This window comes from Schistocerca gregaria, chromosome 2 (assembly GCF_023897955.1).
Source record: "Schistocerca gregaria isolate iqSchGreg1 chromosome 2, iqSchGreg1.2, whole genome shotgun sequence".
Taxonomy (NCBI): domain Eukaryota; kingdom Metazoa; phylum Arthropoda; class Insecta; order Orthoptera; family Acrididae; genus Schistocerca; species Schistocerca gregaria.
This window is the reverse complement of record NC_064921.1, coordinates 178,582,844-178,609,917: the sequence shown is the minus strand read 5'-3', so window position 1 is coordinate 178,609,917 and position 27,074 is coordinate 178,582,844. Positions and strand designations below refer to the sequence as shown.

General features: G+C 43.7%; 1 protein-coding gene across 17 annotated transcripts in view; it reads right to left on the bottom strand.

Annotated features, from left to right (window-relative positions):
* LOC126336637 (stress-activated protein kinase JNK) overlaps window positions 1–27,074 on the bottom strand; it is an 886,954-nt gene that overhangs the window by 617,810 nt on the left and 242,070 nt on the right. Inside the window, exon 4 of one of the 17 annotated variants that reach the window (XM_050000531.1) lies at window positions 22,046–22,134. The exons of the other annotated variants lie outside the window; for them this stretch is intronic. The gene's annotated coding sequence lies outside the window, so the exon portion shown is untranslated. The remainder of the gene's footprint in view (window positions 1–22,045; window positions 22,135–27,074) is intronic. 17 annotated transcript variants of the gene reach the window in all.

Sequence of the window (27,074 nt, the reverse complement as noted above, 5' to 3'; positions counted from 1 at the left end):
AGGCACAATGGATAAACATACATATGCATGTATCCTTGGGGACCGTGTGCACCCCTACATGCAGCCTGTTTCTCCACAGCACGATGGCGACTACGAGCAGGACGATGCAACGTGTCACTGCTCGCAGTATACGTGCGTGGTTCGAAGAACACCATGATGAGTCTTACCGTAGAGCCCTGGCCACCAAACTCCCCCTATCTGAATCCAATTGAGAGTCTGTGGGACTACCTCGACCGGGCTGTTCGTGGAATGGATTCTCAATACAAAAACCTACCGCAGCAGGCTACGGCACTGTAGCCGGTATTGTCTAACATCCCTGCCAGTACCTCCCAGAACCTCGTTTACACTCTCCTTGTAGGTCTCTCAGAGATATTGGACAAGTGATCACATTAATGTGCCTGAACATTGTATGTCTACAAGTTACAGTAAACAGTAGGTACACCTACTGCACACCATGCGAGGGGCAGGAGATGGAAGCTGCCTCCACGCCAGAAGAAAAATCTTGGCATATCGAACTGGCCTCCAGCCCCGCCAAACAGACAGACGTATTAATTCAGCATCAGTCTGAACGAAGCGGGAACATGTAACGGATACCGACTAACATTAAGTGTACCCACATCAATCTGTCGCGAAATCTCAACAAAATTTCGTCACATAAGGTGAAACTAAAATGCGATGTCACGCTCTAGACCACCAGTTCAGATAGTTACAAAATTTCCACTTGTTCTTTGTTTAACACCTTTAAAATATGTTTGAAGCATGTGCAAACACACTATCTCTTCCAACGCGTGTTTTGATTACCAAAAAACGATTAAGGTATACCTATGAATGAAATACACATACAGATAACTGCGACCAGTCACTTTATTTTCTGAAACTGCCCACAATCTGATTAAAATGCATCTGGATGTACCGCTGCGTCACCTTACAAAATACTTGATGACTGGGTGTTGTGTGATGTCCTTAGGGTAGTTAGGTTTAAGCAGTTCGAAGTTCTAGGGGACTGATGACCATAGATGTTAAGTCCCATAGTGCTCAGAGCCATTTGAACCTTTTTTATTTTTACAAGATACGTAATATACCAAAACAGTCGACGTTCCGGCCTTCTTGCGGCGGTCTTTCCCATGGCAAAGCATAATTAGCTGCAGAGTAGGTGCTCCTATATATTGAATTTTTAACGCTGTCACTAGGCCTCCGATGTGCTATTTACGTGATTTTATTACTCCTAAAATATCACTGCTGGGTGCCAGGACAGAGGCAGGGCACACGTCACACATTACTTGTGTGTTACACGGCTTGCTGGCAATCTGGAACCCGCTACGAATCAGCCACTGACTGTGGTCCGTGCTTTTAGTTATGGGAAAATCGTCGCCAATCGTCCATGTGATGAACCACACGTGATTACATTCCCAAACTCGGTTTAGAGTCTTTTCCGGCTGATCTTCAGTTGGGGCAGATGTCAGCGCCTGTGTGGGAGGTATTGTTAAATGCACCTGGCATCTTCCAGCCGAAACGTCGGTTGTTTTGGTATATTAAGTATTTTGTAAGGTGACACAGCGGTACATCCAGATACATTTTAATCAGATTGTGGGCAGTTTAGGAAAATAAAGTGACTGGTCGCAGTTATCTGTATGTGTATTTCGCAAAGGCAAAGCTTTCGAAAATGCTGACTCGAACACACTCGAAAATTCTGAGGGTAGCAGGGATAAAATACATGGAGAAAACAGATTATGTACCAATTGTACAGAAACCAGACGGCGGTTGTACGACCGAAGACATGAAAGAGATGTAGTGGTTGAGAAGGGAGTGAGACATTTGCTGTTGCCCATCGCCGATGCTGTACACTTACCAAGCAGAAAACCAAACGAAAGAAAAATTTGGAGAAGCAATTAAAGTTCAGTGACAAGAGAGGAAAAAATCTGAGATTTTCCGATGACACTGTAATTTTTTCAGAGATAGCAAAGGATTTGGTAGAGCAGTTGAACAGAATAGACAGTGTCTTGAAAGGAGGATACAAGGCGAACATTAACAAAAGCAAAATAAAGATGATACACTCCTGGAAATGGAAAAAAGAACACATTGACACCGGTGTGTCAGATCCACCATACTTGCTCCGGACACTGCGAGAGGGCTGTACAAGCAATGATCACACGCACGACACAGCGGACACACCAGGAACCGCGGTGTTGGCCGTCGAATGGCGCTACCTGCGCAGCATTTGTGCACCGCCGCCGTCAGTGTCAGCCAGTTTGCCGTGGCATACGGAGCTCCATCGCAGTCTTTAACACTGGTAGCATGCCGCGACAGCGTGGACGTGAACCGTATGTGCAGTTAACGGACTTTGAGCGAGGGCGTATAGTGGGCATGCGGGAGGCCGGGTGGACGTACCGCCGAATTGCTCAACACGTGGGGCGTGAGGTCTCCACAGTACATCGATGTTGTCGCCAGTGGTCGGCGGAAGGTGTACGTGCCCGTCGACCTGGGACCGGACCGCAGCGACCCACGGATGCACGCCAAGACCGTAGGATCCTACGCAGTGCCGTAGGGGACCGCACCGCCACTTCCCAGCAAATTAGGGACACTGTTGCTCCTGGGGTATCGGCGAGGACCATTCGCAACCGTCTCCATGAAGCTCGGCTACGGTCCCGCACACCGTTAGGCCGTCTTCCGCTCACGCCCCAACATCGTGCAGCCCGCCTCCAGTGGTGTCGCGACAGGCGTGAATGGAAGGACGAATGGAGACGTGTCATCTTCAGCGATGAGAGTCGTATGCGTGTTTGGCGCCGTGCAGGTGAGCGCCACAATCAGGACAGCATACGACCGAGGCACACAGGGCCAACACCCGGCATCATGGTGTGGGGAGCGATCTCCTACACTGGTCGTACACCTCTGGTGATCGTCGAGGGGACACAATAGTGCACGGTACATCCAAACCGTCATCGAACCCATCGTTCTACCATTCCTAGACCGGCAAGGGAACTTGCTGTTCCAACAGGACAATGCACGTCCGCATGTATCCCGTGCCACCCAACGTGCTCTAGAAGGTGTAAGTCAACTACCCTGGCCACCAAGATCTCCGGATATTTCCCCCATTGAGCATGTTTGGGACTGGATGAAGCGTCGTCTCACGCGGTCTGCACGTCCAGCACGAACGCTGGTCCAACTGAGGCGCCAGGTGGAAATGGCATGGCAAGCCGTTCCACAGGACTACATCCAGCATCTCTACGATCGTTTCAATGGGAGAATAGCAGCGTGCATTGCTGCGAAAGGTGGATATACACTGTACTAGTGCCGACATTGTGCATGCTCTGTTGCCTGTGTCTATGTGCCTGTGGTTCTGTTAGTGTGATCATGTGTCAATAAAGTTTCCCCTTCCTGGGACACTGAATTCACGGTGTTCTTATTTCAATTTCCAGGAGTGTAGTATATTGTCGAATTAAATCAGGCGATGCTGAGAGAATTACATTAGGAAACCATATACCAAAAACAATAGGATGTGTTTTTCTGTTTGGGCAGTAAAATAATTGATGGCAGAAGTAGAGATGATATGAAATGTAGACTGAAAATTGCAAGGATATCGTTTCTGAAGAAGAGAAATGTATTAACAGTGTCAACTTGTATGGAAATGTGGATGATAAACGTATCATACAAGAATAGACCACAAGCTTTTGACATGTGGTGCTGCAGAAGAATGCTGGGAATTAAATTGGTTGACCATGTAACCTACGAGGAGGTTCTGAACAGAACTGGGAGGGGGGGGGGGGGAGAGTTTGTGGCATAACTTGATAAGAGAGAGAATAGATGGATAGTATACATTCTGAGACGTCATGGGACCACCAATGTGGGAAGTGTGTGGAGGTAAAAATTATAGCGGAAGACTAAGAGATGAATACAGTAACAGGTTCAAAAGGATGTGGGATGCAGTAGTTATTCGGACATGAATGGGTTAGCACAGGATAGGTTCGCGTGGGCAGCTGGACCAAATCAGTCTTCGGACTGACGACGATGACGACATTGGCTACACGATTAATCACCAATCAGTTTTACTCACATTCTGGAGCTGGCTAGCTTATGGTGACAATATTTATAATGAATATAGATTAATTCTGCGGCCCTTAGGCAATGAAAATGGAAGCTGCCAGGTGGACATTAACAACGGTTACAGTCACATTGCCAGACCAGTACCCAGCGTCAAGTTACAAAAATATGTTATTTTTGCATGCTCCATCTGAAGGTAAATCTGAGAAGTGTCGAATGTAAATAAACAAATATTTCCTAAAATCTCATTCTGGAAACATCCCCCAGGCTGTGGCTAAGCCATGTCTGCACAGAATCCTTTCTTTCAGAAGTGCTAGTTCTGCATGTTTCGCAGAAGAGCTTCTGTAAAGTTTGGAAGGTAGGAGACGGATACTGGCAGAAGTAAAGCTGTGAGTAGCGGGCGTGAGTCGTGCTTCGGTAGCTCAGTTGGTAGAGCACTTGCCCGCGAAAGGCAAAGGTCCCGAGTTCGAGTCTCGGTCGGGCACACAGTTTTAATCTGCCAGGAAGTTTCATATCAGCGCACACTCCGCTACAGAGTGAGAATCTCATTCTGGAAATATTTCGTAAGTTAATGGTCGCAGTTATCTATATTTACATTTTATTAGTTTAGCGCCGGCTGCTTTTCTAACTTTTACGTAGGAATTACAACAAAAACAATTTTATAAATATATATTATGCCAACTGGAAAATTATTGTATTACAGACCCGTTTCTTTTTTCTATTCAATACTATAAAGCCGATTTGTCGTAGTGACTTAAATAGCTTTCCTGATTCAGTTCACGAATTGCAAGAGTGCCTAAACTTTGTGCTGATTAAGGCCGTAGAAGTATGGTCCTTTCCGAATATACTTCTGACTAAAATACTATTCTGGTAACTGGAGTCTTGAGGTTTCGTTAATCCAGTCTTTTGAGTCTTGCGGAGATATTTCTCTAGAAGCTTTCATCCCTTAATACACACATTTCTTTATTTTGAACCGAGAAGCCAAATACCAATTTTCATAGATTTAGCTTTAAAGATGTTTTAATATAACGAAATATTTTTATAAAAACTTTCATCCCGTATTTCACCTCCTTAGGGTTTGGCTTTCTAAAATCCTTGGAACACGCATTTTTTTTAATTTCTAGCCGAGAAGTCAAATTCCACTTCTTTAAAAATGCCTTCTTAGTTCCTTAATAATGATTTTTTTTTTAAATTAACTTTCGTCCGCTATTTTACCCCCTTAGTGGTTGACTTTTCAAAAATGCTGAAACACTTCTTTTTATTTCTGGCAGAGAAACCAAATACCAATCTTCGTAGTTACATCTTAAAAATTGTCTTAATAGCGATATTTTTTCAACAAGCCTTTGATTGCCTATTTCACCCCATTAGGAGTGGAATTTCGAACGGTCCCTTGTTAAAAGATGCCTACAGTGTAAGATCCATACCATACCCTCCCCAAATTTCAAGTTCCTATCCTTAGCGGTTTTAGCTGGACGATGATGATTCATGTGTCAGGACATTGCCTTACTTTAAATACCCGTACCACATGTGAAAATTACGGGAGTAAGTTTATGATACTTGAGTCCCACGTCAGAGTCAACCTCGACGCGACTGGCACTGTGTGCACTAAGGTACGCCTAGGCGCCGAGGCTGAGCCGGACAGTGTTCTCGTGTTCTGGCTCGCTTCTTTTCCTTCCCGTCCCCGCCGGCTGATGACCACAGATAACGAGAGTTCGGGGGGTCGCGCTGCCGAGGAGCGGCGCGGGACGCGCACTAGTGCCGCTACGACCCTGGGACCGGCCGGGCCTTGCCCGCGCATGCGCGCAGCCGCGCCACCGGGGTATGGATTTTGCCACCCCTCGCCATCCGCCTCTTCGGCATACAGGAACATCCAAAGCTATCTGCAGCACGCACGCGCCGCCCACCCGCCCTGGAAGGCCTCGTAAAAAATGTAAATATTTTTGGCCCGCAGCTTATTCAGAGTGGCGATCGACGTCGCGGGTGACTTTTTCCCCAGCCCGGCCGCTCGATGTCCTCAAAGGGCGCTCTCGCCAACCCCGATGAGGCGCATTCGAACAGTGGAGCAATCACAGTCGCATTGTGAACAGCCCTCTTTTCTATTTTTCCTTCTTTTTCTCTATAAACATCTAGTGCTGTCGTTGGTCCGTAGAGTATTAAACTTGCACGCTAGTGATGCTAAGACAGCAGCTTTACGATGGCACATCTAATTCTATGTCTACCTCTATAGTACTCATATCTCCCCCACTATACTACAATGCCGCCTCATATCTCTCTCTCTCTCTCTCTCTCTCTCTCTCTCTCTCTCTCTCTCTCCTCCTCCTTTTCCTTGTTCCATTTACGAATGGCGCGAGGGAATCATGAGTGTCTAAAGCACCACATGACACCTATTTCTCTAATTTTTTTCGTCGTGATCATTTCGAGAGAGATATTGTAGGAGAAAGCAGTATGTTGCCGACTCTCCTTGGAACATAACATCTTGCAATTTCAAAACTATATCTCTCCCTCATGCACAACGCCTCTCTTGTAGCGTCTGCCACTGGAGTTTGTGGAACACATCCGTAACGCTTTCGCTTCGAGTAAACGATCCCGTGACGAAACGCGCTGCTTTTCGTTGGATGTTCTGTATCTCTTTTATTAATTCTTGTAGGGCAGGATTCCAGACTGATGAACAGTAATCACGAACTGGTACAATTCCGCTTCAGGTAGCTCTGGAAGGTTACTCCTACGTATTTTACGGTAGCTACTGTTTCCAGTGATTCGTCATCTGTAAGATAACCTAACAATTGTCCATCTCCTCGCCTATTTACGCGGAATTCACCACATTTGCTTACGTTCAGGCTCAACTACCGGTCCCTGCACTCATCAGTTCTTGCAATATTTGCCCACGGTCTTACCGGTGCTGAAAACCTTCTAGAGACAACGGCATCTTCCTCGGATAGCCTCACGGAGCCTCCAGTGTTATCCACTAGTACTTCTTATAAACTGCAAACAAGAGTGCGTTGTCTCTCCAGACGGGAGATATGATGACACCTTAATGAAGACAAAGGATCTTACCTCAATCGACACACAGTCAACTACAGAAATTAGCGTGGGCTGCCTGCAGTATTCCGAAAACGTCTCGGCTACAAGCTGAAAGCATTTCAAAGTACGGAACTCGGTGTAAGACTCAAGGAAGAAGTATAGAAGTCGGTCAGAATGAAGTTGTGATACTGGAACTCTCCTCCAGGCACTACTTCAAGGCTAAGTCCTCATTAGCAAACTCTCAAACCTTGCCGGTGTAAGTTGGCTAACTATTCCTCAGAATCTAACTTGACAGCAACGGCGGCATGCCGACATTGATACAGTTCTAAGTATGAACAGGACGACCAGCGACACAGGGGTAGTGTCTCCTTGCTACTGCAGCCAGTTCTTCTTTGGGCCTTGGACGCATTCCAGTCTATCTGCTTCGACGTCCATTTGTGCTCGGCTTCGCTACAGTCACTCCGCAACGCTTTCCTTCCTCCTTTTGTGTGTACAAACCATATTTGTCAAATGGTTCAAATGGCTCTGATCACTATGGGACTTAACATCTGAGGTCATCAGTCCTCTAGAACTTAGAACTACTTAAACCTAACTAACCTGAGCACATCACACACATCCAAGCCCGAGGTAGGATTCGAACCTGCGACCATAGCGGTCGCGGTGTTCCAGGCTCTGAGCGCTATGGGACTTAACATCTATGGTCATCAGTCCCCTAGAACTTAGAACTACTTAAACCTAACTAACCGAAGGACAACACACAACACCCAGCCATCACGAGGCAGAGAAAATCCCTGACCCCGCCGGGAATCGAACCCGGGAACCCGGGCGCGGGAAGCGAGAACGCTACCGCACGACCACGAGATGCGGGCGCGGTGTTCCAGACTGAAGCTCCTAGAACCGCTCGGCCACATTGGCCGGCCTCTGTTTGTCGCTCGGCGACGGAAGATGGGATGTTTGACGTACTTGTTCAAACGACGTCACAACCCTCCAGCTAGTTCTGCGCAACAGTTCCTAGTTGACGCTTCGGAACAATTTCTGAGTTTGCTATTCTTTTACCTCTGACGATATCGGTGATTGAGACAAGCGGCCCAATAACAACTGGAACACAGATTTAGTTATTGCTACCGTCATCCCACTACTCGTTGGCAAGAAACTTTCAAAATAAAGTGTTTTTAGAAACTACAGTTATCTACACTGATGTGTGATAAACATACGACAAGCAGCAGCTAATATTGCTCCATAGTGCGCTAACGTGTTATGTATCCTGTCTTGAATGCGTAATTACTGTAGGTTATTTTCCTCTTTAGTATTTCTTGGACCGATCGAGGTGACACTGGGTTAATATGGTGGATTTTCTTTCAGGAAGAGGATGGGCAGGTTCAGATCTTTGTCCCATCCTCCAGGTCTAGGTATCTTCTGATTTCCGAAAATCGCCTGGAGCGAATTCCTGGATGGTCTCTTCAAAAGGATCATGACCTGTTTCCTTGCTCAAACCAAGCTAGTGCTCACTCTCAAAACAATTCTTCATCGGTAAGACATTACATCTAATCTTTTTTTTTCTTTTCTGCCGCAATGCATTTACACAGAACTCGATTTTTTTTTTGTTGCTCCAATGCCGTTACCGTTTCATCTGTCAACATTTTTTTCCCCTCAGATCATGTACTACTATTTTGCAGCTTAGTACGCTTTAGTTGTTCCAGAATGCCTGTTGAATCAGACAGGAAGCCGATAATCAATATTACCCTTCGACATTCAGCTATATCGAACAAAATGCAGCAGAAGAGTGCTAAGACCGTAACATAGAAGTATTACAGACGCAACTTAGTTGAGTCAGAAGGGAATGCCGGAAGGAATGTGATGTGCCCCTTGTCGAATTGAAACAGGGAAATCTAAATTGGGATAGCTGGACGGTGGACTGAATCACGTCCCTGCAGAATAGCAATCCACTGGTTAAATCAAACTTCCCACTCGCATAATGACAGAAAATAGAAAAAATACATAACGAAGTTGATGAAAGTAACCCACAGGACAGACGACACTGCAGTGACGCACCTTGACTAGTTTATCACTGTTTCTCAGACTGGCGGATAAACATACAATAAAGACGTACAGCAATATCAGAATAATATCGATTAATGCTAAACGTAAGAACAAATTAAGTTAAACTGACGCTGGTGACATTCAGAGAGCAAAATCCGGGAGGTCTGAACATTCAAAAAGTCATTTGAATTGTCACTCATATTTTTCATCTATATTGCTGTTGTATTACACTGTTGTAATGCAGCCACCAAGTACTTGTGTCCAAATGGAAATGCCAATGATTACTTACAGGATATGAGAACAGGCACTGCCCACTTTTATTTAGCCGGTTTAATCAGAAAAGTGTACTGTCGTTTGCAAATAAACCTGTCGAGCCGAAAGTCGTAACTGCTCTGTTCAGAGTAAATCTTGGAATACCTAGCAAATTAAAACCGTAAATCTTGGAATACCTAGCAAATTAAAACCGTCTGCTGGACCAGTCAACCAAGATGCATCCTAATGCGTCGTGGGTCACATTCTGCCAATTACAATACTACACAACAAAGCAAAGACGTTCCAGATCTGCGAGACGAATAAAGACGTGTGTGATACTGATGAAATATATACCTTTAAAAAAAAAAAAAAAAAAAGCAAATGAAACCGACAGCCTGTCTAGGGAACAATTAAATTATTAACGTTTCAAAATTTATCTGTCTGGGAGATAAATCTGTTCAGTCCCTTTCTGCGAAAGCGTTTAGGACCTGAGCAGAGGCGACATGTCACAGTACGTTACAAAACGATTTCGTCCTACGTCACCTTGGTCGACAAAACATAAGACTCATGGTTAGACTTAGTATGTCGTAACGATAAAAAAAGACCTAAGCTCCATGGATTGATTGTCTAATTGCATTATACCATCGTCATGACTACACTACATTTTTAGAAACGATTGACAGGCTACACTTCGGGATTCAAGTAGGAGACACTACAAAAGCGCTTTCGGTAAGTCACATTTCAATTTTTGTTATCTAAAGAAATAGTGCCACCGACAACGCTCTGTAGTGCATGAAGTAATGTGAGTAAATTATGAATTATGTTTCCCTAACACTACTGAATTAATACCACGAATTTTGAGGTGATTATTTTTAACAACATTTACAGCCCCAGTTGTCCCAAATATAAATGTACTCACTGGCTACCAGAACCCGCAAGTGAACCGAACTGTCCTAATCGATGTAATCATTGAGAAAAAGCGGAAGCATTATGAAAGGACAACTATTAGGTAAAGCTGATGTAGATGTATAATGCTTGCATTTTTAATGATTTTGTTTGATCCTGGATCCTTTTCTATGTATTAATGTATTGCATAATAATATACATATTTTTCCTAAGTCTAATAACGCAATCGGCCCCATAATCCACAGACATGGGCTTGCATATCGTAAGTACAGCCACAATAGAAAGGTATATGCGGAGAGGCCAGACAATCATGAGGAGGGGATGACTGACTGATTTGGCCTTTCAACACTAGGCGATACGATCTTAGTATACTGCTACTGCGAAGGGCTGAAAGCAAAGGGAAACTACAGCCGTCGCTTCTCCAAAGAGCATGCAACTCTACTGTATGGTGAAATTGACGACGGCATCCTCTTGGGTAAAATATTCCGGAGCTAAAAGAGTCCCACATTCGGAGCGGACGGACTACTCACCAGGAAGTCGTCATCTAATCGCGCAGGCAGGTTAGAAAATTTGAAAAGGGAAATGAATAGGCTGAAGCTGAACATAGTGGGAATTAGAGACGTTCGGCGGCAGGAGGAATAGGACTTCTGGTCAGGTGATATGCAGAAACTCAGACCGATCATCACGCACGATTTATTAGGCAAACGAAACTGTCACAAAGATATTTTTGTAATTGTTTTGTTTTTGTACGTTTGCTGTTTTCGACGGGTGCTGCGCATCGTAAATCGTGTGAGTGATACGCCATCTGCCGCCTATCCAGCGATCGGAACCGGCCTCCCCGATATTGCTCCCCGCGCAACGCTAGACGTTTCCTCGTTCAATTAGAGCGGTAAAAAAAGCTTTTTCTTTAATGAAAACTTATTCACAAACCTATTTTGCTATTTAATCACAGGGTAAGATTCTTCTTTTCCCAAGTATTGTAAAGTCGAAAACATTTATCGTTGTTGTTATTGTGGTCTTCAGCCCTGAGACTGGTTTGATGCAGCTCTCCATGCTACTCTATCCTGTACAATCTTCATCTCCCAGCACCTACTGAAACCTACATCCTTCTGAATCCGCTTAGTGTAGTCATCTCTTGGTTTCCCTCTACGATTTTTACTCTCCACGCTGCCCTCCAGTACTAAATTGGTGATCCCTTGATGTCTCAGAAATTGTCCTACCAAAAGATCCCTTCTTCTGGTCAAGTTGTGCCACAAACTCCTCTTCTCCCCAATCCTATTCAATACTTCATTAGTTATGTGATCTACCCAACTAATCTTCAGCATTCTTCTGTAGCACCACATTTCGAAAGCTTCTATTCTCTTCTTGTCCAAACTATTTATCGTCCATGTTTGACTTCCATACATGGCTACACTCCATACAAATACTTTCAGAAATGACTTCCTGACGCTTAAATCTATACTCGATGTTAACAAATTTCTCTTCTTCAGAAACGCTTTCCTTGCCACTGCCAGTCTACATTTTATATCCTCTCTACTTCGACCATCATCAGTTATTTTGCTCCCCAAATAGCAAAACTCCTTTACTACGTTAAGCGTCTCATTTCCCAATCTAATTCCCTCAGCATCACCCGACTTAATTTGTCTACATTCCATTATCCTCGTTTTGCTTTTGTTGATGTTCATCTTATATCCTCCTTTCAAGACACTATCCATTCAGTTCAACTGCTCTTCCAAGTCCTTTGCTGTCTCTGTCAGAATTACAATGTCATCGGCGAACCTCAAAGTTTTTATTTCTTCTCCATGGATTTTAATACCTGCTCCGAATTTTTCTTTCGTTTCCTTTACTGCTTGCTCAATATACAGATTGAATAACATCGGGGAGATGCTACAACCCTGTCTCACTCGCTTCCCAACCGCTGCTTCCTCTTCATGTCCGCCGGCCGCGGTGGTCTAGCGGTTCTAGCCGCTCAGTCCGGAACCGCGCGACTGCTACGGTCGCAGATTCGAATCCTGCCTCGGGCATGAATGTGTGTGATGTCCTTAGGTTAGTCAGGTTTAAGTAGTTCTAAGTTCTAGGGGACTTAGGACCGCAGCAGTTGCGTCCCATAGTGCTCAGAGTCATTTGAACCATTTTTTTTTTTAACCTTTTCATGTCCCTCGACTCTTTTAACTGCCATCTGGTTTCTGTACAAATTGTAAATAGCCTTTCGCTCCCTGTATTATACCCCTGTCACCTTCAGAATTTGAAAGAGAGTATTCCAGTCAACATTGTCAAAAGCTTTCTCTAAGTCTACAAATGCTAGAAACGTAGGTTTGCCCCTCCTTAATCTAGCTTCTAAGATAAGTCGTAGGGTCAGTATTGTCTCACGTGTTCCAACATTTCTACGGAATCCAAACTGATCTTCTCTAAGGTCGACTTCTACTAGTTTTTCTATTCGTCTGTAAAGAACTCGCGTTAGTATTTTGCAGCTGTGACTTATTAAACTGATAGTTCGGTAATTTCCACATCTGTCAACACCTGCTTTCTTTGGGATTGGAATTATTATATTCTTCTTGAAGTCTGAGGGTATTTCGCCTGTCTCATACATCTTCCTCACCAGATGGTAGAGTTTTGTCAGGACTGGCTCTCCCAAGGCCGTCAGTAGTTCCAATGGAATGCTGTCTATTCCGGGGGCCTTGTTTCGACTCAGGTCTTTCAGTGCTCTGTCAAACTCTTCACGCAGTATCGTATCTCCCATTTCATCTTGATCTACATCCTCTTCCATTTCCATAATATTGTCCTCAGGTACATCGCCCTTGTATAGACCCTCTATATATTCCTTCCACCTTTCTGCTTTCCCTTCTTTGCTTAGAACTGGGTTTCCATCTGAGCTCTTGATGTTCATAGAAGTGGTTCTCTTTTCTCCAAAGGTCTCTTTAATTTTCCTGTAGGCAGTATCTATCTTACCCCTAGTGAGATAAGACTCTACATCTTTACATTCGTCCTCTAGCCATCCCTGCTTAGCCATTTTGCACTTCCTGTCGATCTCATTTTTGAGACGTCCGTATTCCTTTTTGCCTGCTTTATTTACTGCATTTTTATATTTTCTTCTTTCATCAATTAAATTCAATATTTCCTCTGTTACCCAAAGATTTCTACTAGCCCTCGTCTTTTTACCTACTTGATCCTCTGTTGCCTTCACTACTTCATCCCTCAAAGCTACCCATTCTTCTTCTACTGTATTTCTTTCCCCCATTCCTGTCAGTTGCTCCCTTATGCTCTCCCTGAAACTCTGTACAACCTCTGGTTCGTTTAGTTTATCCAGGTTCCAGCTCTTTAAATTCCCACCTTTTTGCAGTTTCTTCAGTTTTAACCTACAGTTCATAACCAATAGATTGTGGTCAGAGTCCACATCTACCCCTGGAAATGTTTTACAATTTAAAACCTGGTTCCTACATCTCTGTCTTACCATCATATAATCTGTCTGAAAACTGTCAGTATCTCCAGGCTTCTTCCGTGTACAGAGCCTTCTTTTCTGATTCTTGAACCAAGTGTTAGCTATGATTAAGTTGTGCTCTGTGCAGAATTCTACCAGGCGGCTTCCTTTTTCATTTCTTTGCCCTAGTCCATATTCACCTACTACGTTTCATTCTCTCCCTTTTCCTACTACCGAATTCCAGTCATCCATGACTATTAAATTTTCGTCACCCTTCACTATCTGAATAATTTCTTTTATCTCATCATACATTTCTTCAATTTCTTCGTCATCTGCAGAGCTAGTATGCATATAAACTTGTACTACTGTAGTAGGTGTGGGCTTCGTGTCTATCTTGGCCACTATAATACGTTCACTATGCTGTTTGTAGTAGCTTACCCGCAAACCTATTTTCCTATTCATTATTAAACCTACTCCTGCATTACCCCTATTTGATTTTGTGTTTATAACCCTGTAGTCACCTGACCAGAAGTCTTGTTCCTCCTGCCACCAAACTTCACTAATTCCCACTATATCTGACTTTAACCTATCCATTTCCCTTTTTAAATTTTCTAACCTACCTGCCCGATTAAGGGATCTGACTTCCACGCTCCGATCCGTAGAACGCCATTTATCGTATTTTAAGAAATTTGGCGTCTTCTGTATAAGACCACTCGTAGGAAAAATACCCGAACCCACATGGAACCTTTGCAAAGTTTGGCAGAATTAACAAACGGCTAACCTGGTTCATGGTGCAACTACCCAGTCGAAGGGTTCCCAGGGCAACAAAAATTTGATTTTCAGTATTTCGTATAATTATTGAGCGGATTTAAAATGTTGACTGAATCTACTTATTAAGACGTATTTACGCTAACGGTTTAACACAGTATAACAAGTATTGCAGTTACAAACAGTGTATATCTCTTGAGACAGCGTAATTCATGGCGTGCAAATTACCATCACCTTATTCATCCATTGTTTGAGGCTGAACATTTTACTACTTCCCGCAAGTTTGAAATAATACTACTTCACGCCTTTTCCAATTTTTTTTCTCGGTTACATATTTAACGTCACGTATTTAACAAATTAACTCATTTGTGAAGTAATAAGACATTTGCAGTTGTTTTGTACATAGAACTTCGTTACTTTTAAGTATCAGAGGTTTACTGGTAAAGACTACGAAGCCAAAAAAGCACTCAATCATTACCGTAAGATATGTGAGAACTGGTTAACTTATGATGTAGCGTCTTATGTCACGATCTACATCTACAATTATACCCCGCAAGCCACGCAACAGTGTATGTCAACGTCAAAACTTACTTCCCTAGATATTCCTTGACGTTATGTTCAGCCTGGCTCCGTTCAGTTCAGTTCCGCTTCGTTCAATCTCGCACCGTTCCATTCAGCCTCATCGTTCTGTTCCGTTAGTTCAATCCCGCTCCGTTCAGTTCCAGTCAGTCTTGCTCCGTTCATTTCAGTCTAGTTCTATCCGTACCGTTCAGTCTCGTTCACCGTCTGTGTTAATGCCGTCGACGTCCGTTACGGAACTTGGCAGAAGCAGTTTGAGACGAGTTGCACGGAAGACTGTTTTGACATTCTGTACGTTCCGTTAAATCCACTGTTGATCGCCTTTTATCCGGAGTACGAGCAGCACGACAGAGTGCAGGAGCCAATGACAGTGCGGCAGAAAGGGCACTGCCTTTTTTTTACGGAGGGCTGACAAATGCTTGCACTAACGGCGCCGATCCATTTGCGATTATGAACAGCGCTGCTGCTGCGGCCACTGGGAGCAGCCACCGCGGCCAGCACAAGCGGTGCGGTGCGGTGTTATTTTTTGAAATATTGTTCCGCTGTCGGCGGGGAGAGGGCGCAGCGCCGCGCAGGGGACCGCAGTTTGCCTGCACCTGCTACTGCCAACTCCCCTACCTGCCGTCGACGGTTTCCACACCACTGTCTGCACCCTCCACACTCTCCGCTTTCCCTTCCTTTGGCTCCTTCCCAAAAATCACCGTTTGCGATCACGTAGGCCTATGCATTCTTCATCCGTTTCTTCATACATTTTTTTCTTCTTTCTTCAGCGTCTAAAAAGGTAAGTACCACAAACTCGAGCTGCAACTCGGGGACTTTTTTCTCACACACGTAACGTGTGAAGAAGCCGGTTTGACAATTCCCACCGCAGATTCCGATTGCTCTTGAAATTAGTTATTAAATTACATCCATCACAGATTCATAGAGTTATTAGTAAAAAAAAAATGGTTCAAATGGCTCTGAGAATTATGGGACTTAACTTCTGAGGTCATCAGTCCCCTAGAACTTAGAACTACTTAAACCTAACTAACCTATGGACATCACACACATCCATGCCCGAGGCAGGATTCGAACCTGCGACCGTAGCGGTCGCCCGGTTCCAGACTGTAGCGCCTACAACCGCCCGGCCACAGTTATTAGTAGAAATTAAAAAATACTTAATGAATAAATGGTATTAAATCAATTCTCCCTAGAAGTTTGACATCATCGAAGGCCAATCTCAATAAGGAACTATCGAGTGTTGGTGGCGAAGAAATTTCATAGGCCACAGATTCATTATTGTTAATTACGGGAAAGATGGCGAAATTTTGCAGAGGTTCTGAGGCGTTACTTTAAATTTCAGACCACAGCTACTTCGCCACACAAAGATTACATGGCTAGCGGGCTTCCACAGAATTTGCGGCACCTCAGTCTCCCGAACTCCTGAGCTGGACGGCCGGGTAATCACTGGCCATAACATATTGCACGATTGTAACTGCAATCATCAGAGTACGAATTCTGAGACCTGACGCCTGCTGTAGAGAGGAGCATCCGCTCTCAGCGGCTCATTTTGTTGCAGTGCTAGGCTGGAGTCACTTACTGGTAACAGTACAGCGCGAATTGCCACCAGTTTTAGGTCTCTATGAGCTTGCTTCCGTTACTTGGTGGTAGCCATGAACCGAGCACTCAAGTTTAGTATTGCAGTTTCTAGATAATACGCTCGATTTCGATCGTGATTTTATAAATGATGTAATCTTTGCATCTCATTCGACAGGTATGGTGGCTTTTTCCACGCTGACGCGACAAGCTGTCGTGCTCCCCCTATCTAGGTTTACGTTCATTCGCAAATCTCATGGCTTTTGATTATTTCCCTTTTTATTGCAACGTCTCAGGTTTTTTAATTGTGTTCTGCCAACACCCTCTCGAGGGGGGAGGATGTACAAATTGTTCATGTTTCCTTCCTGTGTCCAGTAATATTTAAATTTTTTTGTCTTGTTGACCTACAGAAAGATACTTTCGAACCAGGTTATTTCATTAACTGTGTGTGGAATGTAAGAGTTATCTCCCATTTGTGTTTTCTTTTGGTGGATATATTTCCTTTGTATACCTGATCTGTTAGTCTGCTGGTCTGTAGCATTCCCCTGTTGCCCTAAATCGTAGTCATCCATCCGTAAACCTCTGCACGGCGCTTGGCGTTTCACTAAGGACTACAGATGCAAAATTCATAATAAAAGCAACAATCCCCTGTAACAGGCAGTTATGTAAAGTAGACTCACATAATTCATTGCTGGGTAAAAAGCTAAAAACTTTGCTTCAAATAATGTGTGTAAAGACGTGCAGTATTTCCACCGTCATACCTCCCAAAACCGAAGGAAATGCAGAAAGGCATCATCAAAATTTCCACTTTGTGTTACGAATGTCAGCGCACTTTTTTTATAGTATGTGGAAAAATACAGAACTATGTCTATAAGAGGTCCGACAGTATAAAATTACAAGATTAGCTGCGAACTTCTACAGTATGTTTCAGTATTTACACGCAATACTGGGCAGTGATACAAACTGGACAAAAACGTAAAATCAAAATAGTGAAGGTGAATGGAATTCTTTGATTTGTTGGTAACCTCAGAATGTGCGGTGCATCTGTGAAGGGGCCCCAAAAGACTGGTGCGACAAATTTCAGAGCAATGCTCCCAGCGTCTGGAGTTGTTATTGTGTAGACATTGTAGCAGGTCTAGAACGAATTCAGAAACACGTTGCTATGGTCAAATAAGTTGACACTAAGAAGTTGTGTTTCTCGTTACAAACGATTTTCTCATAGAGGAATTCTAAACTGCAGTTCGACAGAGTCGTTTCACGCTGGTTTAATGCGATATTATGTTGAACGGTATGTCTGTTAATAATTGATTGTCTTGAACACACTTCACTATGTAATTGACAGTATCACTGGTTTCGGTGATCTGGCATCATCAAATATGTTAAGACAGAGTGAGAAAACACTAAAGTAACTATTTGGTTCAACTAACTGAAGACCACGCCTACAGAAGAAAATTTAAGAGTACACATTAAGAATAAGATGACAGACAGCTATAACATAACATTAGGAGTATTCTGATACGAGTACCAGTATTAAGTGCTTTGTATAAGTAAGTACATGATGATGATCTATTTATTGCCTGTAGTCATCCTACACTCACACAAGAGTGAAGGCGGTAGAGGGTGCCAGTGCTAAGCTAACTTAAGTGTCCCGAAGTACAGATTCAGTATTTCAAAGTATGATATTCATAGTCATTAATTAAATTGGTTTTGCAGGGCTAAAGTGAGTCTAAAAGCAACATATAACATACAATATGTATCAACAATACCCATATCAAACTAAAATATGTACGCCTAAACCGGTATACACTCATAGAAAGCCTTTTAACATTTCAAAGTAAATACATGGGTTGAATATAAAGTAGTGGCAACACTTATTAATTCATAACAGACGTTCACTGTAATACATGCCCTCAATATAATCGCCCCCTCACTCCTATCACCTTCCCCTACACACGTGGAACGCGTCGTACGCCGTCAGCAAGTCCATTTCTGTCGATGTCTAGCAAGGACCGTCCTGTGGCACGAATGATGTCTTCTCTTGTGTTTCAGTGCGTGCTACGGAGAGGTCCTTCATTTTGGCGAACAGGTCGTAACCGCACAGACTCATATCGGGTGAACACGGCGGACGGTCCACTATCTCCCACCTCCACGTACGCAGGAGCTCCTGCATGGGGTTCACTGTGTGGCATCGTACATTGTCGTGAAGGATGATGGGATGCAATGCCAGAAGATGCCGTCGATTTCTTCTCAGTGCGGGACGAAGGTTATGTCGCAAGACACTGCAGTAGTAGGCTGCAGTGACCATCTGCCCCTGCAGTATAACGTGACGTAGGATTAACCTATGTTTATCCCGAGCCACTGCAACGACCACTTTGGTACCAGATGGTTCACGGGAGAAGAACCAAGGCGTTTCCATTCAGTGGGCGGGTCTCGAATGACATCCAACCCATCCCGCAGCACGTATCCCACCTCGCTATCATACGATATGGCAGAGCTGTATCATCACGTCTCTCACGTCTCTCATGGAATTCCTGAAAACGCGTTGTTGTGAACTACGACCATGTGCTACTTCAATCTTGAGCCATACAAATTTTTCGTATTTCCTAAAAATACCGTCACTGCGCCTGAATAACTGGCCTCCGTCACTTTCAGACAGCACACACAACAACTCACTCAAACACAGCCGTCGCCACCCACTACACTACTTCAGTTGACCTTCCGTTGTAAGCTACAGACAGCGCGCATGCCACTGGACGCACATCCTTCACGGTATGGCAGCGTTGCCACTACTTTTTATTCAGACTTAGTAAATTTGATATCGAATATCAAGATTTTTAATTAAATATTTACTGTTTTTTCGAACAAATTTCAAAAAACGTCATTTTACCCATGTGAATCCAATTTAATTAATAATCTGAATATCGCATTTTGAACTACTGAATCTGTGATGGACATTTTCTGTGACATCACTACTGCCCTCTTAGGCTATAGCTCGGGTTGCGTAAGTATAGAATGCTGTCATGCTTTCGTTAACATTTGTTCACATACCTGCGCATGTAAAGCACTTTACGTTGATACTCATATCAGAATACTCTGCCAACCGTCAGTCCTTACCATGTACTGTTAGATTTTTTTCTGTGGACTTGCCCTTCAGCCAATTGAATATACAGCGCTATTACCGGTTTCGGTCTATAATGGCCATCTTCAGACCTGTTTTATAAAAACATGTACTACTATTCTGTAGCGGTTTGTTTTGTAACAGTAGTGCTGCTTACAAGATGACTCTTGTGTATACTATTATTTATATATGTTTGACGATGCTGACGCTGATTTTGTGTTTAGTATTAGACGATTCCACTATACCTCCAGAATAGTACGACACGTTTTTGTAAAACGGATCTGAAGACGGTCATTAAAGACCGAAACCGGTATTCTGATGACAAAAAAAAAAAATTGTGACCATAGACGTGAGGTACAGCAAATTTAAATCATGGAAAACGCACAGGAGCAGAACGTTACAACCATGAGGAATATGCACTCTTGGTGACGTCTGGTCATGTTGTGCACCGCCGGTGTTTTGTATTACATGTCTCTGTTGCCATGCGACGTGCATCATTACTTATTTACCTGTAACATCAACTGTTGGGATGGCAGATGCCCATCTGATGTATGGATTAGCTGACATCAATGTCGCTACTGCTCAAAGTTTGTACCGGAGAGATTTCCAGTACGAATATGCCCCTAAAGGAAACCGTTTGAAGCCACTGATCGTCGTCTAAGGGAACATGGAGCATTTAAGCCAGATATTCGCGACCTGTGGAGGCCTAGAAGAACGAGGACACCGCAACGGGAGGCGGAAATTCTTCACGCGATTGACGAAGATCCTACTATAAGCTCAATATATGTAGTTGCAACACTGAATGTCGACCACACGACTGTGTGGCGAGTGTTACGCGAGGACCAGCTGTATCCGTATCATTTACAGCATGTGCAAGCACTACCTGTAGCTGATTTTGTTGCAAGGGCACTCTTCTGCGAATGGTTTATTCCAGAAAGTGTGAATCTTTATTTCAATGCAACGGTGCTGTTCACAGATGAGGTGTCGTTTCAACAAAATCAGATAGTACATTTTCAAAATCGGCAAGTGTGCGCCGGCGTCAATTTTCACGCAACTATCGAAACAAGTCATTAAAGATTTTCTGCAGATTTTTGGGCCGGCATTGTTGGTGACTGTTTGGTAGGGGCTCACTTTCTTCCTCCCAAGCTCAACGGACAACGTTACAATCTCTTAGGGAATGTTCTACCTGATCTGTTAGCAGATGTGCCTCAAGCTGTGCGACAAAACACGTACTTCATGCACGATGGAGCACCACCTCGTTTTTGTGTTAATGTCGGTCGCTTCTACATAAAAGATTCGGTGACGGATGGATAGGTATCGATGGACCATTGCATGGCTTCCACACTCTCCGAACCTAATCCTATTGGACTTTTATTTATGTGGCATTTGAAACCTTGTGTGTATTGAACCCCAGTACAAGATGTTCAGTGTCTCCTTGCCCGTATTATGGAAAGCTGCGAAATCATACGCAACACTCCAGGGATACATCAGCAGATTCACTACGACGGCAGGATGCTGCATGTATCAATGCTCGCGGAGGGCATACTGAACATTTCTTTTGAGAAAGAGTTGCACTTGCTATGCTGATTCGTTCTTTCCGTGTGTGTTTCCCATGGTTGATCAGTTGGAGAAAATGCATTGTAACAAGGAAACAAAGCGTTTCCAAACCAATGTCATAACATAATTTCTTCGTCCACTTGTGAGGAATGTGACCTGCAATTTGTGCCGCACATTTTTTTTACAGCCTGTAAAGCACTTTACGTTGATACTCATATCAGAATACTCTGCCAACCGTCAGTCCTTACCATGTACTGTTAGATTTTTTTCTGTGGACTTGCCCTTCAGCCAATTGAATATACAGCGCTATTACCGGTTTCGGTCTATAATGGCCATCTTCAGACCTGTTTTATAAAAGCATGTACTACTATTCTGTAGCGGTTTGTTTTGTAACAGTAGTGCTGCTTACAAGATGACTCTTGTGTATACTATTATTTATATATGTTTGACGATGCTGACGCTGATTTTGTGTTTAGTATTAGACGATTCCACTATACCTCCAGAATAGTACGACACGTTTTTGTAAAACGGATCTGAAGACGGTCATTAAAGACCGAAACCGGTACACTATAGATGGGGAAATATTTTTTGGGTGAGACGAAGTAAAGATCTTTTAAAAAAATATTGGATAAAATATCCAGCCAAGACCAACAAGATTACAACTTACACTAATAAAATTGAAAAGATAGGAGACAATATCATGATGTATAACGCACGCCAGCCAGCGTCAAACATAAAAATCAATCGGCTGTGACAAAATATGGTTGGCCTACCTTTGAATTGGCCGGTGCAGTGATGCATGACAACCGGCCTGACATAGGAGGCGTAGGAGCCTCAGGTCAAGAGGCGTCGATACCCTTACCTGTCGAGAGACAGAACATGAGTAGTCAGCGAAGAACTTTTAAGGCTGATAGCTGCATCCCCACATCCTAAATCTTTTAATACAAATTGTAAATGTATAGGTCAAACTAGCGGCTGGTTTTAGCTGTTTAAGTTTCTGGGAACAATGCAGTAGTTTAGATTTTAGCTAGCGAAGTAGAAATTTAGGTCACTGTACGTAAGCAGTGGTTTGAGATGGTAGACCATCCACTTTCACGCGGTAGGGATCGATTTTCGCCAGTTCGCCAGTTACCGTGCTACGAGGCGGAATTTTACTTTAATAAATGTTCACTTACTGAGTGCCTCTGCCATAATTTTTCCCGAGGGCATGTAGCTCGACTGTATGGTTACATGATGGCAGCCTCTTGGGTAAAATATTCTGGAGGTAAAATAGTCCCCCTATTCTAATCCCCCAGAGGGGACTACTCAGGAGGATGTTATTATCAGGAGAAACAAAACTGGCTTCCTATGGATCGGAGCGTGGAATCTTTGACTCCTTAATCATACAGTTAGGTCTGAAAATTTTTGAAAAGAGAAATGGATAGGTTGTAGTTAAATATTGTGGAAATTAGTGAATTTCCGTGGCTGCAGCTACAGGACTTCTGGTCAGGTGAATACAGGGTTATAAATACAAGATCGGATAGGGGTAATGCATGAGTAGGTTTAATATGAATAAGCATATAGCAATGCGGGTAAGCTACTATAAACAGCATAGTCAACGCTTTATCGTAGCCAAGATAGACACAAAGCCCACGTTCACAACTGTAGTACAAGTTTATATGCCAACTAGCTCCGCAGATGATGAAGAGATTGAAGAAACGAATGATCTGATAAAAGAAATTATTCAGATAATGAAGAAGACGCAAATTTAACTGTGATGGGCGACTGGAATGCTCCATGTTATTCAATGTACATTGAGCGCAAGCAGAACCAAAAACAAACAAAAATTTGGGGAACGAATTATGGTTCAGGGAGAAGAAATAAAAATTTTGAGGTTTGCCGATGACACCGTAATTCGTCAGAGACAGCACTGGACTTGGAAGAGTAGTTAAACGGAGTGGACAGTAGCTTGAAAGACGGATACAAGATGAACATCAACAAAACCAAAACAACGACAACGGAATATAGGCGAATTAAATCAGGTGAGGCTGAGGGAATTAGATTAGGAAACTGCACACTTAAAGCAGTAGATGAGTTCTGGTATTTCAGCAATAAAATAATGGCACTGGGCAGGCTAGTCCATTTCAGGAACGTTACTGTACACAAACCTCTTCCTCACAGATGCTGCTGACAGGATACACTGTCATGCTGACAAAAACAAAATGTACACAGCACACAATACTGTAAAATGTGTTAATATCCATCCGCACTTATCATTTTCTTAAGCCCAATAAGGACTATGCCCTAACTACAAGAAACACCTCAAAAGCATAATAACCCTTCCTTCATACTACACTGTTGGCACTCAACATGGTGGCAGGTAAAGTTCTCCAGGCATTCGCCAAAACCAAATCCTTGCATCCGATTGCTCAAGCTGTAGTGTGATTCACTACTCCCAATCACTGGTCTCCTTTTATCCACTCTCCAGTGGCGTCGTTTACCGTTGGTTACTGATGTGTGTCTTATGAAGCGTGCTCGATCATTGTACAAAACAAAAAAGGGGGGAGGGGGAGGACACAGCCCAACAAAAAACAGCACCTATCAGTTCTTTGATACAAGATAAAAGAAAACAGCTCAGGTACTACTCCCAATTTAAACAACACAGAGCACTTGTTACGGTATTGTCAAGAAAGAATATTGAGCAGTTGTACTGTATATCGGCACTAAATTCGGCATTTGATTTAGTAAGATGTGTGTACGCTGAGCATTCTGAGTAATTCCTCCAAAAGTAAACGACAGCTTCAAGACGAACGATATTATCGTTTTCTAAAGACAGGAATGCTGGTAACTGATGTCAGTATTACCTCGCGAACATTCCGTCAGTAGGGCTTTGGATGTAGTGACCCAAGACCTGCAATAACCTTTCATATAACAAAAACTTCTGTGTAACTGAATCTTCAATACAAAGTACGTGATGTGCGCAATTTGATTTGAGCTGCAAGAGATCGAGAATAAAACATCTCTCTCTACAATTGAATGTTGAAGGGTAACTATCCAGATACCGGGAAGATAGTTGTCTGGTGCCTCAGGATCACAAGGACAAGGCTAGACGAACTCTAATTCTTTCAACTGTGCGCGAAATCAGCCCACTCGTTTGACTGCAGCACTGACTCCCGCATGGAGCACATAGAAATAGGCATCCCGGGAGAAGAGAAGCAACTGGAACAGTTGAAAACAGCTAAGTCGCCAGGTCCAGACGGAATCACAATTCGATTTTCCAGAGAATATCAGCGGCAATGGCCCTTTACTTAGCTTCCATTTTTCACGAATCTTTCGTCAAGGGCGAAGTCCCAGGCGACTGGAAAAATGTGCAAGAGACTCCTGCACATAAGAAAGGAAAAAAGAACGGACCCGTATAGTTACAGATCAATATCCTCAACACTGCTTTGTTGAGAATTTTTGAACACATACTGACTACGAATATAATTAATTTCCTTGAGGCAGAAAAGCTTCTGTCCACAAATCAGCATGGATTTAGAAAGCACGCTTGTGTGAAACTCAGTTTGCCCTTCTCTCATACGATATGGGACAAACGACATGTGGAGGGCAGCAAGCAGACTCCACTTTCCTAGATTTCCGGAAAGCATTCGACATGGTGCCCCACTGCAGAATATTGACCAGATTAGGTTCACAGATTTGCGAGTGACTCGAAGACTTTCTCAGTAATAGACAGTAGTACCTTGACCTCGGCAATAAGTGTCTATCAGAGAAGAGTATTTGGTGAGGAGTGCCTCAGGAGAGAGTGACAGCACCGCTCTTATTTTTTATTTGTGTAAATAAACTAAGGAAAGGGTGAAAAACAATCTGCGGCTGGTTCCTGAGGGTTGGTTGGTTTGTTGATTTGAGAGGAGGTGGGGGAAGGGACCAAACAACGAGGTCATCGGTGCCTCGATCCAAAGGTACATCAGGTGTCTTCTGATGTAGTGGGGAGATTCATAACAGTAAAAGTGAGAAGGCTAAAAAAGTAATGGCCATCTTTTGTAAAGCCAATAATAAAAGCAAGATGAAGGACATAGGGAAGTCAGCTGTGGGCGTCCTCGGGGCTCTGCATGCGACAGGAAACGTTCCACTCGTAGCTGTCCCACGTCTGATGCATTACAGTCAAGAGCACCCACTATTTAACGAAGTGCAACAGGCAGAATAGAAAACGGCAGAAAGGAGGCAAATCGAAACTAAAAGCGAATAAAAAAACCAAAAAGGGGTTGAAAGTTTAGGCTAGTCGAGGACGTAAGTTCGAGGATCCCCTATACCTAGCATACAGCAGGAGACGCCCCATCGCCCTTCCCCTGCTCCGGAGACAACTGAGAATAAAAACCACTTTCACAGAGAAAAAGGAGAACCGGTTCAACCGTCCATGAATAATCTACCAATATTAAAGCCAATAAATCCGTAAGTCCAAATTTGGCATGAAGGGGGCATTCCACCAACATATAAGCTAGCTTCTGTAAGGCTCCATAATCAAAATGTGTGGACTGCTCGTTACACAAAAAGAAACTATGGGTTAACCTGATATGATTGATGCCGAGACGACATAGGACTGCAGATTCCTTCAATGAAAAATGGAAGTGTGTCATGTTGCTGTAGTCTCTTTGATTGTGCGGAGATTATTTGATGGGGCAGAAGTCCATCAGATGTCGTTCCATTTTTGAGCACGCAGGTATCTCAGTTTGACCTGGAAATCCGCATCTGGAGTCGGCAAAAGGAACGGGGAGTAAGTAAAGTGCTCCTCTAGCCAAACGGTCAGTCAGTTCATGCCCTGGGATATCCACATGGCCCATAGAAAAACATCTGACCATGCAGCACAAAGAAGGTCGCCAAGAATGGAGTGAATAGTGGAGCTCAAAGGGTTGCAAAAATAGCATCGGAGAATAGCCTGTACACTGTTCTTAAATCAGCATATATTAAAAACGGTGAAGCGAGTACCGTTTAACTTTATGGGAGGGGGGGAGGGGCACTGGTAATGTCTGTCAGCTCTGAGGTAAAAACACTAAATGTTCCTGACAGCGAATGACGTTCCATACCAGCAGGAGAAGTAAAAGCATATCCCACCTGATCCGCAGTTTTAGAGCCATCGGTGTAAAAGATGATAGCACCCTAGAACTCTTGAAGAACTGGATGTGATGCTGAAAGGTCATGGGGGCGACCGAGACTTCAGGGTCTTTGAAGAGATTGGTCCTAATCCTTGGCTTGGGCACGATTCAAGACTGGGGCGAAGGGGGGGGGGGGGGTGTTCACACGAGATGAAACAGATGAATACAGCACGGAACGGAGATGGAGATTATGACAGAGAGACCAGAGGCACATTCCAAATTGTAGTCCTACCAGATAGCCGAATTTTGTTGGCACTACACACACTGGCAGATGATCACCAAGCATTCCGCCATACCCACACTCTGCCATCGGATCGCCACATTGTGTACCTTGATTCGTCACTCCAGACAACGTTTTTCCACTGTTCAATCGTCTAATGTTTACCCTCCTTACACCATCTGAGGCGTCGTTTGGCATTTACCGGTGTGAAGTGTGGCTTATGAGCAGCTGACCGACCATGAAATCCAAGTTTTCTCACCTCCCGCCTGTCATAGTACTTGCAGTGGATCCTGATGCAGTTAGTAATTCCTCTGCGATGGTCTGGATAGATGTTTGCCTATTACACATTATGACCCTCTTCCACTGTCGGCGGTCTCTTGTCAGTTAACAGACAAGGCTGGCCTGTACGATTTTGTGCTGTCCGTGTCCCTTCACGTTTCCACTATCACATCG